The 13,488-nt window shown below is 44.8% G+C and overlaps 2 protein-coding genes across 7 annotated transcripts in view; one reads left to right on the plus strand and one right to left on the minus strand.

Annotated features, from left to right (window-relative positions):
• Positions 1-1,390, minus strand: part of CASP3 (caspase 3) — a 741,803-nt gene extending 740,413 nt beyond the window's left edge. For 2 of the 3 annotated variants that reach the window (XM_069631496.1, XM_069631495.1), the window contains exon 1: positions 923-1,148. The gene's annotated coding sequence lies outside the window, so the exon portion shown is untranslated. Of the gene's footprint in view, positions 1-922 lie in introns of all 3 variants that reach the window. The other variant, XM_069631494.1, reaches the window with a different exon arrangement.
• A 41-nt stretch (positions 1,391-1,431) lies between these two features.
• PRIMPOL (primase and DNA directed polymerase) overlaps positions 1,432-13,488 on the plus strand; it is a 790,131-nt gene continuing 778,074 nt past the window's right edge. For all 4 annotated transcript variants that reach the window (XR_011282268.1, XM_069631491.1, XM_069631492.1 and 1 more), the window contains exon 1: positions 1,432-1,929. The gene's annotated coding sequence lies outside the window, so the exon portion shown is untranslated. The remainder of the gene's footprint in view (positions 1,930-13,488) is intronic.

Raw genomic sequence — 13,488 nt, forward strand, 5'->3', positions numbered from 1 at the left:
TGTTCCCCCTCCCTTGCCTCATCAGGCCTTGTAACACTTGTGTATAGGCATAGCTCTCAACCATTTGTGTCGCAAAGGCGGGTGAAAACACCCGATTTTATTTTTGGCGGGTGAGAGGCCCATTGAAATGAATGGGCGTGCAGGAGGCTTGGCGGGTGAGTCAGCTGTTTACAAGGCGGGTGACACCCGCCAAAAGCGTGTGAGTTGAGAGCTATGGTATAGGCGCGTTATAAATACCATATCATATCACAACAGGGAGGGGGAGAGATAAAGACTTCCTCTTTGCGCCCCCGCCCCCCGAAATAAAGGCACACTTTTTGACGAGGAATGGACTGTTTTGCATTTCAATTAGTGCAGTCAAGTAGTGGACTTGTTGTAAGGGGTGGTGGTAAGAGAGAAAAACTTGTCTAAACGGAAACTTGGTGCTGCCTGGGCGGGTCAACTGTCTGAAACAGATCTCAGCACTTAAAGGGGGCGGGAGGGCCGGCTGTCCGAACACCGCCTACCAAAGCCGTAAACAGAATGCATCCAATTAACTTTGCATGGAAGCGAGTTGGCCTGAAATAATACACTGCCTGGATTCAGGGGAAAAAACAAGGATAAACGAGCAGAGGGCTCCCAATGCGAATCACAAAATAACTGTGGTACATATAAAAATAAAAAAAAACAGGCATGTTTTTAAACACATAAACAAGTTCAAACACTTAGAAGAGCTCTCGAGCTGCAAGGAACCGTTCTTTTGTGTTTTTGAACGTCGAGTCCCGCGTTTGTAACGGTACAAAGGTATCTAATTGTCAACGCGGGTCTAGTTAATATTGCATAGATCACACAAACGAAACTACTCCGACAGTCAAAGAATACATGACATGGGGACCTGACCCTACTTCGACATTGGCTTGTCAATTTCACAATCCCTACTTACCGGAGTGACCACCACCGCTGATAATGAAGTTGGAAACGTCGGACTGTACCTCACCCACGCGACAGACACCCTATCAAATCTTCGCCCGTGCTGCTGTTACAAGGAAATCATTCCCAAGTTCGTTTCTTGCCACCACGCCCCTAGTAACGTCACCAGACTGCCATTGGTAAATTACATACAGCCCGCTGCTTTGTGTTTCTATGGCTTCTCGCATGAACTGCAGATCTGACTGCCCTTAACATGGCCGTCAATTGTGACATCGCTTCCACGCATGCCCGTTTCCGTGTCCCAGAAGCGTGGCGGTGTTCTGTAATATTTGTTATTCCGTACCAGGGAAAGTAGCAGGAGTTTCACCGTGGCTGTTTCCCCACCCCCTCTTGCAATGCTGGATACTCCCCTGCCAGGACAATATGGAACTCGGGCGTTATGCCGGTGTTTAGACAGCCGAAGACAGGGGGATACCGGTGTTGTATGGTGTCCTGCATCCCCATGGTAGCTTGCGGGCTTAATCTTCGGAGCCACGCTCACTTGGAGAATAAGGAAATACAGCCTGATAGCCCGCCCTCTAACAGCTCTCTTCCTGGGATTGGCCAGTGATGTCGTTGTAGCTCAAGCTACCACGGGGATGCAAGATACCATACAACACCGGCTGCGTCTTTACACCAGTTTCTCTTATCACTCACGGTTGCTGTCTTCCAGCTGCAAGCAGCCTTCCTTAACTTTACCGAACTACAGCCATTGCAGGATTACAGCTGTGACAGGACTACCTACACTACAGAAAAAGACACTTAACAGCCAAGCTTCTTTGTGAAGGACTACGACCACCTCTCTGTGGCTTTCCGGGGTTTCTTCCCCACAAGGGTTTCCGGTGGGTGCTGCCCGCGGGGTGCACAGAACCCAGTCACTGGCCTCCAAGCATCTTGTGGGAGACATTCATATCTTAACCCTGCAGAAGGATTACAACGCTTACAGAAGGATTACCTCTACACGAAACAAAGACAACCATAGTGAGTACATTTCTCATTGCTACCTAGAGACTGTGCAATAGACTCCACTAGGACCGTATTATTTTTTGATGGCCGTAGCTTGCTCCCATCTTAGATTTTAGGTTTAAATAAGCATTTGTCACACACCCTAATAACGGTCAATGAACACCCTTGAACTGTGATCATTTGTGTCTGTCTTACTTTGATACCATGCTTTCCTTACACAGGGCTCCCAGCTGTTCATTTGGCTCCCCAAAAAACAGTCATCCACGCTGCAGTACGTCTTATTACAGGAGCACCAAAAGTTGACTGAATTACCCCATCCTACGTGAACCAGATTGGCTACCATTCCACGTCAGGATACTGTTCAAGACTGCATGTATCGCCTACAAAGCAGTCACGAGTAGCACTACAGCATACCCAGTGGCTAATTAGCTCCACATATCTGGTGGCACACACTCTTCGCGCAGCAAATCGACCAACCGGCTTAAATCACATGTCTGCAAAGAGAGGACCCACCCTCTGGAACTCCATCCCGGTGTCGGCACGGAATGCCACCACTATTCTCCAATTTCACAATTCTCTCAAAACATGGCACTTTCAACAACACCTGACCAAGGACTAATTCCAATGGACGCACATACCGACATACATACCTTGCACCGCTATTAAAAGATGGCAGCCAAATGTCTGCTAAGCACACTCTGTACAACGCTCCGCTACTCTCGAGCTAGGTCTGTGCTTTCGACAATAAAAATACAATTATGCACCCAAAGCCCATCCAGTTCAGAAAGCTACCAATACCCGCTTCCATTCTCCTTTGCGATTTCCTCCACTGCTCTGTGCCAATTGGTGTTCCTCCAATTTTACTATCGTACTACTTCGACGAAGCAATCTGTGTCCCAATATCTTCTACCTAAATCGATCACTGTGCGGGGTGTGTGCTCCTACCTTTTCTGTCGAGATAATTGCCCAGAGACGAACAACTAATATGTGATGCTCAATTGCTCGGCTCCACATGCCCCTTGCTGCTTTGTTTGTGAACAATTAACATGAAAAGACATTACAAATAAGCACATTGAGATTGTCATTGTCCTTCTCTCAGCCAATCGGAATGTTCAGACTGCAGTCAATAACGTCGGGTATTGACTGTGATCTGAACATTCTGTCTCTAAAAGCAAACCTGGAATCAACAATACAATTAAAAGGCAAGATTTCTTTAAACAAAACACTTTTTTTGTTGCAGCAACATCATGTTTAAAAGAGAAAGCTAAAACTTGGGAAAATGCTTTTGCTTTCGCATAGAGAAACCGTTTATTTGTACATGACACCAAACGCATGCTCATGTTAACCCTTTTCAACTCTACCAAGGTTGCAATTAAAATGCTTAATTTAAGAGGACAACCATGTTCTTACAATATTGCAAAATTAAATCACATTAAATTTATAAACTGGAGTGCCTATTTACTTTTACCAAGTCTTAAACTAACATTTTTTACTAAAATTCCAAAACATGTATTGCTGGTAGCACTATGTGCAAATAGCCATAGAGACATCGGGAGGCGTCATTTTTGCTTGGGGATAATGACTCTTCCCTAACATGTGGCCCTGAGCTCTGCTTCGGTCCATAACTTGGCGCTAGGTCATTATCCAGTGATAACCCCTCTCTCGGACTATAAGGCTATATTAAGGACTCTTGTAGTCCCTTTCAGATATGTCTTCAATTCAGTCCAAGATTCGAGAACTAAAGGCAACATTTGTAACAATCTAGATTAACGGTAGAGGGTTCGACCAAAAAATACCCATGCGCTATAATATCCACCTAAAAAGGTAACTAAGGCCAAAGGCCTGCTGTGTGTACACGTCCACAGAGCCTACCCTAACAAGGCTCAGAATTAGTATAATGTTCTAATGAAGGGTTTGGGAGTGTAGTTAAACACGTACAGCCATAATCATATATTGCTGCGATAATTACAGTCACGGAGTAATAGTAACAGATGCACAAATGTATTTAATCAGATTCTGTACAGCCTTCAACCAAGCTGGTCGTTCTCAAGGCTGTGTTTAGGAACATGATGCATCAAAGTTGAAACAAAAAGGTAAAAAGGTATAAACATAAGGAATAATAAAGTAACATACCGAAAACCAGTTGAAGGATTCAGGGTTGGGCGGGAGACAAACAGAAAGAAATCAGTAAAAAGGGAGTATTTAAGGCTGGATACCACAGTCATTGTAAAAATCTCTCTCTATTTTTAATAGGTGTAAAGCCTCCCTGTGGTGGGAGTTGCTGGCCATAATAGGGTAAAAAGGGACGGTGAAGGGTCTAAGAATACAGAGTAAGATTAGTCGTAGACACATAGTGGAAAGGGTTGTTGTTAGGGAGAATTCTCTCTTTAGGCTGAATTTCCTAACCTAGTGAGTCCCCTAGCAGCTTTGCTGGATTTCTGGAGTTTGTTTTTTTCTCCTGCCAAGAGTGAGACTCTTTTTCTCCCACTCTTGGACATGATTTATGGTGTTCCTTTGACTGTTAATGTGTTATGGGCTATGGGGTCCTTTACTCCATAGGGTCTCATGTCTTTTTACTATGTGTGTTACACAGCACCCTCTGTGCGGTAACACAGGGGTGTCATAGTGACCCCACCATAGACTCCATACCCTGGGACGGACTACTGTCTCCCAGGGCATGTCAAGTCACCATTGGCTTTACTAGTCCCAAATTATTAGCAGAAACCAGTACAAACCATCATATTGTGGACGTACTGGTCGGGGCAATTCGATTGCCCCGGGGTCTGTTAGTCGAGGGGGCACGTCTCCGTCCCCCCTGATCGAGTTTTGGCTGGTGGCAGTGGAAACTACTTTTTATATTCGACCGCAAATATTTCCCTATGGGATTTTCCCATTGTTCGAGGCTACCAACTTTAATTATTTAATTCTCATAGCCTCGAACATACCGCCGGCTTATTTAATTAATATTAATTTTCCGGTTGGTATTTTTTGCCAAGACTCGATTCTAAAATGGCGTTTGTGTTCTCTTCTGTGACTCCAACCCAAGTCGAGCCCTTTGTTCCAATTTTTGGCTGGCTTCTCCACAGAAGCCTCCAAAAGTGGTGCCACTCTGTCTGGGTACCACAGGGGGTGTGGGAGGGGGTTTAGGCACCCTGGACTGAGTTACCTTGGTAACTCAAGTCGCACTCTCGTGTGATTGGCCCAAGTGGCCGGCTCACCACTTAGCATGTTTGATTGACAGCTAGGCTGAGTGAATGGGGGTATGCTGCATAAAAGCAGGGCTTTGAGGACTGGAACTTCAGAAGTCGCCACAGGACCTGAGAATCCGACGAGGGAGAAGCTGAGCCGACCTACCACGACGACACCACCGGTGGAGCCCTGCAGAACCGACTCACCACTTCCGACGACAGAGAAGATCTCCCGGCTGGAGAGGCTTCTTCTCCTGACTGGTGGGCACAACCAGTTTACCTTCTTTTCCTCGCATCCCAGGACGTCTTGTGGTCGAATTGCCCGTGCCAAGCACCCCGGCAACCGGATAGCCACTTACCACTGGACCGCGAATAAAAGGACCGCTCCTTTTACCTGAGAACTCCACGGCTGGTTTCTTCCCTGGCAGTGCAACGGGCTCCTGTCTTCCTCCCCGACGAGATCCTCTCTTCCCCCGGACGAAGCACCGACTTGCATCCACTGCCAGGAACAACTGCCCCCCCTGCAGTATTCTCACCACTTTAAGGTACTGTGTCCGCCAGGCCTCCCTTTCTAAAGATTGCTACAAGGTAATAATAATCCCTTAACCTTCTGGACTGGGCTGGCCGCCTTGACCTTCTAACTGGTCCCTTTCTTTTGGTCCAACTCTTTTTGAACCTTTGCAAGACTCTTGTGCACTTCAACCGTGTGACCTTGGACACATTTCGTTCTGATCCTCTTAAAGTGGATCCGGCCTACTGAACTCTAACTTCACGGTTTTACTTGCCTTCCTCTCTTGTTTTGTTCTTGTGAAAGTGTTGGGATCTGTTTCAATTTATACTCTGCTTTTCTCTCCCTTTTTAAACGAAGTGCCATCTGCGTTAAGCGCTCACCGCTGTCTGAAAATAAGTGGGGCTTTACTTGAGAATTGTCTAATATTCTTCTAAGGGAGTGTATATCTTTTAGTGATCGTGTTTTTGAATTGCTTACTATTAGTGCCTGTGTGTTTTTCCAGATGTGGTTTTAAATAAATAATTATATCTCTTTTACACCAAGCTCTGGTCAGTGTTTACTTGTTCTACTATGTTCTTCTGACCTATTATGAATATTCTGTATACTGCCTAACTCTTCTTGAGGGAAGTCTGACTGCTCAGCCACAGCTACCAAGTGAATCTGTGTGGTACAGACTGCTACCAAGTGGGTTTACTGCCAAACACCTGTAGTCTTAAATCTTTTGCAGTGGTCCCAGAGGGAACTGCACAGGTTTCTGCCTAACAGTTGTGTTAAAGAATAAGAGAGCACACCTGTCCAAGTGTGTCCTGTAGTTCAACGGCATGCATAGTGTAACATGCACCCAATTTGATGAATGCAAACTTACCCCGATATCTTGAAACGGTAGTACGAGTAACTAATGAGCAAAAATGTCAAAGATAGCTAAGTCATTTTACCAAAGTAAAAAGCACTGAGTTATCAAAGTACAGCAACATGGACAATGGGGAAAAAGGACATGCTATAAAGAGATGTTGGCACGTGAGGTAGAGTTGCGTGGCTAAATATTAGCAAATAGGAATCGCGGTTCAAAAATGCTTTAACTAGGAAAATCGCATCTAGATCGAGCAAAGAAAAGAGCGGAGACGAGGCATCAGACTTCAATGCAAATAAAACGTACAGACATATAAAACGGCATATCAAAAATCATTCATGCCTCACCTAATGGTGTGATTATATATAGATGAATCAAGTACAAAGATTGAGATAAATCCCATTCATAAGAAATTCAGTTGATAGTTACGGGCGCACAAGTACAGCTAAGTACTGTTTGCTGTTCGCGGTGCGCAGCGCGGGCCACCCCGGTTTTTTTGTTCCCAAATTTTTTGTCTTTCTTTTCTCCTACTGGTTCTTCTTATTTTGAGAGGATTTCACTGCAGTGGTCCTGGTTTCCGGGGCTTTATAGCTCCAAAGGGTACCGAGTGGGGTTTGAGACCTCGTCACATCACCTTTGTTACCTTAACACACGCATTAGGCGCCTGATTTTTGACTTATCAGGTACGTGTTATTTAACCTGAATTTATGGTTTCCTCATGCGACATGTCTAAATCAATGATTTCATTCAAATCTGGAATGCCAAAAATTGGCAATGGCCCGTATGATATTCTTCCCTTGGAATCTCAAAGTCCTCCTTGCTAAAAGACTTAAAGAGAACCAAGAAAATAAGAAAAGGTCAATTTCCTTGACTGTTGATATTCGCTCATTTTGTTTCCCTGATGGTGTAAAGATTCAAAAAGCACTCCCTTTGACACTAAATACCATTCCAAAGCCAAAAACAGCGTGTCCACTGACTGTTGAACCATTACAAAGGGAATCCATAGTGCAGAGTGCAGTTCATGTGTCAAATGCGACTCCTGAAATGGTGTCTAGTAAGGAAATTGCTGATGCTTACATAGCTCTAGCATGTAAATCTGGTGAGATATGCGTCACTCAAATACCTGAAAATGCTGCTTCACTTCAGACAGCAGTTGAACTTTTACAGACAAATCGACCATTATGTTCGGTACAGGCTCAACACTTACTAAGAAAGGAATATGAGAAATATACTTTAACGGGTGAAATAGACGCTGAGGTTCTTGAGTTATTTAATTCTTCCTCTCCTCATGATCCCTCTACTTCTGATGTGCAGTATATTTGCTCAAACACTGGCGATTTGATACTAGATGATAAATCTCGCAGGCCGACTCCTCCGATTGTCATGTCTAATCCTGTTTAAGTAAGCCGGAAGATAATGACAGACAAAAACTGTATAAATCTCCAGTCATGTTTGATAAATCCTCTAGTACATCCAACCGGTCTTCATCTTTTGTAGCTCCCACTCCCAGACGTACTCAGTTTCGTGATCCTGCTGGTGGCTACCCATATTTCATCCAAGATCCTCAAACCTTGAATAGAGACAATAGATTCTCTTTCCCTGAAGCTCCAGCCCTTAACAACACCTTAAATGCTATGAATACTGCTTTACTGTCTTTGGCCAAGCTATATGAAACTTTGGATGACAAAATACAACATCAAACTGATCGTATGTTACAATCCCATGACTATATCATTTGAGAGATAGGCTTGAAGGCACAAATGGATGCTAAGTGCTTTTCTAACCATATTGATCAAGGTACCCAAACCACCCACACTGATATAGCTCCTTCAAAGTCTTGTGTACCAACTGTGCCTGTGACTCTTCCTCATTTCCTTAATGTTGTTGCTGATGACTCTTCAAAACGTGTCTCATCTGCTCCTCTTTCTGAAATTGTTGTTGTTAACGACTCCCAAAAAGCTTCTTTGTCAAATACAGATGACAATCCATCGACTACAACCCTCAGCTCGGAGCAAAAATCGACAACTACTTTAGCCCCAATGTTTCTTAGCTCCAAACAGGCTGTTTCAAGCATTATAAATGGTTCTCTGACATCGAAATCAGCACAAACTCCTAACAGGTTGCCCCCTAACATCTAACATAAAAAGGTTGTAAGATTGATCACGGCAGCGAAGACAAAAAGACGCTTACAGTTTAAACAAGACATTGAGCGTCAAACAAAAGAGTCCTTACCGTAGAAGCCACTGGATGATCTTTTGGCATGGTATCGGTGAAAGCTGCAAATCACTTTTCTAATCCAACTCCGAAAATCACTGTGTTACCCAAACAAATGATGAATACACCAAAAGCTTTGGGTTTTTCAGGGATGCCCTGTTCATCTGACATAGTAAACATCACTCAACGACTAGGAGTTAAATTGCCTGTTGACACTCGATCACCACAAGTAGTAACACCATCTGACACAGAGTGTACTTAGCAGGAGCTTCGCAATGAAATACGAACATCATTTGCGAACTATAATAGGGAAAACGAAAACATCAAGCAGATTATGCTGCAATCGCACCCTGGTGCGGTTAATGATACCACACATATGACACAAAGTACTTACCCAAATGTCAAATCCCTTTTGAAGGGACCAACCTTGCCAAGTCGAAACCATGAAACTGCGCTTATGAGCGCCCATAAATTATTAGATGGGGGGGGTTCAAATCTAGTACACCATAATGAGCCCAGACCCTCTCTTACTACATCTAAGAACCAAGCGCAATTTAAGAAACATCATCGACTATTAATCAAATGTCGAGGTCATCCTTTCATTAAGTATGATTTCAATCGCGCAAGCATTTCAAATATTTGTGCAGAGATTACAGCACTGGAGGATTTCACCTCTGCCGATATCGACCTTGTTGAATTTACTAACCCGCCAGACCTTTCCGAGGCTCGTTTGTATGTTCGGTCGGGTGTAATACTCAACACTCTATGGTTAGCTCGAACGGCGTTTTACAACTTAGGTTTTATCCTCAGTCAAGATGCTCCAATGAAAGAGCAGATGATAGTTAGTTCTATCTTGCCTCAATCCAGGATATATGGAGACAAAACCATGGCTCAAGTAAACTCAGAATTGAACTCCTATGAAACGTGGGTGAACCAAGATTGTAATCGACCATCATAACAATCCTAGAGGAATGAACTTGTCAACCTGGTCTCCTGGAACACTAGCGGTTTTAAACACCTCATCAACAGTATTAATTGTGATCTTTTGTATTTGTTTATTTGCATTGCGCAACCTGCCCGAGGGCATCAGGGCGCATGTTTAGAAAGGTAGTTAGAGAAGAGTGTTACAAAGATAGGTTCAAATATTACATTACATTATATATACAAGATTTACAGCAAGAATAGTACCAGGGATCATAGATAATGCACGGACTGGCAGAGAGGTCAAATATACAGTATGTACAGTGGTAGGCCTGATTGCAGGTGACCGCTGTGAGAATTACAAGGCAGAGGTCAGTGCATCTTGTTCATGAAGCCAACGTTTAGTTCTGTTTTTGAAGGATTGGGTGGCTGGTACATTCCTGAGATCATTGGGAAGAAAATTCCACAATTTAGCAGCCAGGACTGGGAAACTCGAGCCCCTAGCTGTCTGAAGCTTGAAGCTAGGGATGGTTAATGTGTGCACCTGTGCTGATCTCAGTGGTCTAGATGCTGTATGTTGTGTGAAGCGCGAGGACAAGTAAGCAGGTGCAGCATGGTTTTGTGCTTTGTGTGTTAGAACAAGTGTTTTGAGTGAAATACGGAGTGTAATAGGTAGCCAGTGTAGGTTGCGCCTAGTGGAAGAAATGTGTGAGCGCCTAGGGATATTGAGGGCAGCCCTGATGGCATTGTTTTGGGTGACCTGAAGTTTATCAAGGTTTCTTTGACTAGTCCCTAAATAGAGGGTGTTATAATGGTCAATTTTAGACATGATGAGGGTTCTGACTAGGATCAGGCAATTGTCAGTAGTGAGGAAGGAGCGACAAGCTGTGATGAGTTTACATATGTACGATGAGGCTGAGGCTAATGAATTGGTTTGTCTGTTGAGAGAGAGCGGGAAGTCTAGGTAGATTCCAAGTGTTTTCGTGACGTTGGTGACTTTAATGACATTTCCATCGATAATGAAGGAATTATATTTAGGGTCAAGTTTAGTGAGTTTGGGCTGAGAGCCTAGGATGAGTAACTCAGTTTTCTCATCGTTAAGGCAGAGCCCGTGGTGTGCCATCCAGGCCTGGATGACTGAATAGACTGAGTTGAGTGCGTTGACATCGGTGACATAGTCGCCAGTGATAGGGATGAGTATCTGGGTGTCGTCAGCATAATTCGTGTAAGAGACACCCAGATAGTCAAGAATATTAAAGAGCGGTTTAGTGAACACGTTGTACAATGTGGACGATACGCAAGAGCCTTGCGGGACTCCACAAGGGACATGTGCTGGATCGGCTGCGGCAGAGGAGGAAAAGACCCTCATAGATCTATTTGCCAGAAAGGAGCTGATCAAGGAAGTAGCTGCGTCAGAGAAGTGGGCGGCTATCTTGAGGTGATGGCAGAGGATTTGGTGATCGACTAAATCAAATGCTGCAGAGAGGTCAAGAAGGAGCAAGAGAGCTAGTTTGCCCTTGTCTTTCAAGTCCTCGATTTGGGTTTTTAAGTCGATAAGGGCTGTCTCTGTACCATGTCTTGGACGGAAGCCGGATTGTCTAAGCCCTAATAAGTTGTTGGTCTCCAGGTAATCCTGGATTTGGAGATAGGCTGCACGATCCAGAATTTTAAGTAGGTAAGGCACCGTAGTGATCGGCCTGTAGTTAGTAGGATTGCTGGGGTCAAGGTTGGGTTTTTTGATTAAGGGGATGACCCATGTATCCTTAAGGTTGTCGGGTACTGTGCCCGATTTGAATGAAGAATTGATAAAGGCGGTAATGAAAGGTGCGAGGTCATGAGCTGCTTCCTTTACGACCGGCGCAGGGCAGGCGTCTCCTTGGCAGTTGGAAGGCTTAAGTTTCATAATGATGTTTTCAACTTCCTTGATGGAGAGGGGTGAGAAGGAGAAGGGTTTGAATGAGTGCTTTGGAGCGGGGGTATTGTAGAACTGGGGGTTACCCGCTGAATCCAAGAGGAGGCTTTTTTTGCTATTGATTTTAGCTTGGAGCAAGGCAATTTTGTTTAGTAGTGCTTTTTGTATATTGGAACACCATTCAGCGTCCGGGGTGCATGTCTCCAATGGAGCTACTGGGGACTCTAGTTCCTGAAGGATCTTGAAGAGTAACTTGGTGTTGGATTGAGCTTGTGTGATCCTGATGTTGTACACTTCTTTTTTGGCTGTTAGGATAGCTTCTTTGTAGGTGATGGAGGCGGCTGTAAGGTTATTTCTATTGGCAAGAGTAGGTGAGCTTTTCCAATGTGACTCAGCTTTTCTTTTCGCTTTGCGTAGTTCACGTGGGTGAGGGGTGAACCATGAATTAAGATGTTTGCAAGGTTTTTGTTTGCGTAGTTTGAGAGGGGCAATAGTGTCAAGGGCTTTTAGCATGGCGCGGTTGTAGGTGTCAACGAGAGCAGTAGGGTCTGAGCAAGTGGAGGAGGTCAGGTTCAGTAACGGGAGGATAAGGGGGGAGTAGTTTCTCAACCGTAATATCCTTCTTGTTTCGAGTAAAGGTAGGTGGTGCAATGTTGGGATTGTCGATGGGGGGGCTGGAATTAATGGAGAATATTATATTGTGGTGATCTGACCAAGCACAAGGTGTCACAGAGGTTCATGTCTGAGATCCAATCGAGGGTATGTCCCTTGGTATGAGAGGGTTCGTTCACATGTTGGGTGAGACCAAAGTCAGAGAGAACAGTGGCTATGTCATTGGCTTTGGTGTCATTTGAGTCCTTGTATCCCAGATTGAAGTTGCCAAGTATGATGATTTGCGATTTTGGCTTAATGCTAGTGGCTAAGATGGATGAGATGTCCTCAGCAAATGTGGAAGTGGGGCCGGGTGGCCTGTAAATGAGAAGCACTGAGGCTGTGTGATTGGGAGAAATCGGTAGTAGTTCAGCAGATGGGAGTTTCAGTGTGTTGGCCACTCTAAGATTGAGCAAGCTCTTGAAGATAAAAGCTAATCCGCCCCCTTTAGTTTGGTTAGTGTCCCTATCACATCTAATAAGGGAATAGTTCTCAGGGATGGCTAAGGTCAGGGCAGGCCCCGAGGCTGCGTGCAGCCAGGTTTCCGTGATAGCTAAGAAGTCTAGGTTTTCTGTCGTGATGAAATCGGCGATGTCTAAGGCGTGGGCAGGGACAGAGCGTGCGTTGATAAGTGCACCTTTGAGTTTGGTCACGATGTTGGGATAGTTGTCAGTGGGGGTTGCGACAGTTGTTGGTGCCAGAGGAGAAGAGGTGTTTTTGGTTTTTTCCATATTAGGGATGCTCATATGATAGGACCACTGATGGCATCTGGAAGCTAGTCTTTGGTTTCTAACATAAGTGTCACAAGGTTGCTTCAGGAGGTTAGGTGAAGTTAATGTAGTCTGAAGAGACAGTGTATGTTCATGCGTGGCACTTGATGCATTGCTATTGAAAAGGCGAGAGCCAAGCCTGGCATTCCTGGTGCTAAAGGGGCATGGTTGGTTGGGGGCAGGTTTGGTGGTGAAGTGTTGTAGCCAAAGGGCAGGTGCATTTAGGTATGGATTATCCAGAGTTGTGTCGTATGACAGAGGTGCACCTGGTAGGTTGGCAACCGGAGTGGGCAGCATGGTTTTGTGCATTGTGGTTGAAGAGGGTGTGAGGTGTCGGGCAGTAGTGTGGTAAAGCTGTGGGCCAAATAGGGCAAGGATGGTGAGCAGTGCGTAGGAGGCAAGTTGAAGGTTAGGCCGCGGTGTAAACTTTAAGGTGCAGGCGTGTGAGGCTAGGAAATGCAGGTGAGGTCTAAGGGCACTATACATTGTAGTCTAGGGAGTCAGCTAGTAGTTACACTGGGCAAACCGGGAAAGAGTACAGCAGATAATACCTAGCA

Source organism: Ambystoma mexicanum, chromosome 6q (genome assembly GCF_040938575.1).
Source record: "Ambystoma mexicanum isolate Mex_15411 chromosome 6q, UKY_AmexF1_1, whole genome shotgun sequence".
NCBI lineage: Eukaryota > Metazoa > Chordata > Amphibia > Caudata > Ambystomatidae > Ambystoma > Ambystoma mexicanum.